The following is a 2,312-nucleotide window of genomic DNA, read 5'->3' on the forward strand; positions in this document are numbered from 1 at the left end:
GAGACAATACTGCTGAGGGAGATGAAGACAAACCTGGCAATGTTGCTGGCAATACAGAGGGCCTTGATGAAGGAAATGATGCAGGAAACAAGAATGTGCAGGTGCAGCAAGACAAGGGCGCTGGAAAGGAAGAAGAAGGAGATGGAAATGATGTTGCCTGGTGACCTGGTTCAAGTCCAGCACGGTGGCCCTAACCCAGGGTCACTCGGTCCATCAGCTTCAGGACACCAATGTGGTGGACAGCAAATGGCGTTTATTGAGGGGTTGCAAGGGTCCTTATAGCCTAGGTAGTAGGGGTCATTTCCTTTAGCTTACGTCTGGCTGTGAGCTCAGGTCCGGAGCAGATCTCTGAGGGAGAGGGGGTTCCCTATCTAACCGTACAATCCCGATTTCTTCCGCACGCTTTTCCCTAACTCTCCACAAAATGAAGAAAAATCCCATGGGGCAGGCAGGCAACAGTGATGATGTAAATGAAGGTGAAGACAATGTAGATGGAAAGGAATACACAGATGTGAAGATGCAGGAAAGCAGTGATGCCAGTGAACAAAGAAACAGCGATTGGTTTGGGCAGGAAGATAGCAGTGATCCTGGGAATGAAGTAGGCCATAGTGGTTTTGCTGCAACTGAGGAAGAAAATAAGGAACTTATGAAACAGGATGACAATGATAGAAACAAAGATGAAGAACAGGGTGCTGTAAATGTGGAGGGAAACAAAACTGAAGACAGAAAAGAAGCCGAACAAGGTAACATGGCTGCCAGTGAAAAAGCAGGCAGTGATGGTGACAAGGAAGAAAGCAGCAGTGGTAGAATCAAAGACAGAGAAGACACCCAAGATATTGGGAATAAGGAAAGCATCCTTTTAGTAGATCACATACAGTGGCCTGTGCAGGACCTGGAGAGAGGTTGCTCAGTGACAGCTGAGCTGATGGAGAGCTTCACGTGTGTCTTTGTGGACAGCAATACTTTCTACCTGGTGCCTCAGGAAGCCATTGGGGTGGGCAGTGCCTTTGAGGGTTGGAGTCCCCAGGAGTGGGATGGGCTGTAGCGTGTGCTGGTCCCGCTGAATCCCCCGCCAGGGCACGCCTTCCACTAGAGCTGAACAGCGCAGGGCAGATGGCAGCAAGGACCTTCAGTGTCCGTGTGGAGCTGGTGTGCACGTGCAAGAGGCGCAGCTGAGTGGGAAGCTGTTGTTTTTCCTGCATCACTCTCAGGAGGAGTGCAGCCCCCTAGAGACACGCTGCACTGGCTCCTACCTGGATGTGGAGAAAACCTCCCATTGGTTCTACCAGTTGATGAGATCCTTGTGGCTGCATGTGCCGCAGTCATACTCATGGCACTTGGTGTTTCAGCCTTGCAGCCAGTCCTGCCAATTCCAGCTGAGCAGAGGCAAGAAGAGCCTGATGGTGGAGATGCTCTTTGGGCTGTGCCAATGGGACTCCGACATCTTTGTGGTCAGCCAGTCCCTGAGGCCCAGAAATGTGGCTCCAGCATCTTTGTGAGCAGCCAGCCTGTCGAGGCCAACTTCCCTGCAAGCACAGCGCAGCCTGAGATGTATCCTGTGGCAGAGGTGAAATCCTTCTGGCACATTGCCAGGCAGGTGCCGTGTGAGAGCTTGCACCTGAAATGCCTGCAGGTCTTCACCTGCATCCTGAGAGGCACAGGTTTTTCCAGCTCTTCCTGGAAGGCTGTGGTCATGCACGTGCTGACCACCGTACCGCTGTCCCGGTGGAGCAGGAGGGAATTTGTGCTGCGTCTGTGGGACATCATGGCATACCTGCATCGCTGCCTGCAGTTGAAATGCCTGGAGCACTTTGTGCTAGGCAAGGAGAGGCTTCCTGCAGAGATCAGCCTGCCACCAGCCATGCAAAGGGTTGAGCTGCTCAAGCTCTTTGAGCACCTGGCCCGAGACCCGGCCGCCCACAGAGAGGCGATGCAAGCTCATGGTCGGCTGCGATTTCACCTCTGGATGCTGCTCTCCAGCCACTGAGAGGAGTTCCAGCACAGAGCTGTGCTGGGGGCTCACACCCGATGGCAGCCATGTGAACTCTGCATAGTTGTTGCATTTGCCACTGGCAATCCTGAAGCTGCTTTCCTGCTCCAGTGGAAGATGCTGTGGCACGTGGATTCCTTGTGCACACACATCTCTGCCTTGCCCTTCACCTTCCAGTTACAACAGTGCTGCTGCCTAAGTCTGTGAGGCAGAAACTGGCTCCACCTGCACATCCTCACAGAAGAGAGTGAAGCTGATGGAGATTGCTTGGAGCACCTCAAAGACAGAAACCTAGCCTGGTAGGGACTTAGTGTAGTTATTC

At 53.0% G+C, this 2,312-nt stretch overlaps 1 pseudogene; it reads left to right on the top strand.

Annotated features, from left to right (window-relative positions):
• The first annotated feature begins 424 nt into the window (after positions 1 to 424).
• On the top strand, positions 425 to 1,987 carry LOC130264906 (inositol 1,4,5-trisphosphate receptor-interacting protein-like 1; annotated as a pseudogene).
• Positions 1,988 to 2,312: the final 325 nt, after the last annotated feature.

Source organism: Oenanthe melanoleuca, chromosome Z (assembly GCF_029582105.1).
Source record: "Oenanthe melanoleuca isolate GR-GAL-2019-014 chromosome Z, OMel1.0, whole genome shotgun sequence".
Taxonomy (NCBI): Eukaryota; Metazoa; Chordata; class Aves; order Passeriformes; family Muscicapidae; genus Oenanthe; species Oenanthe melanoleuca.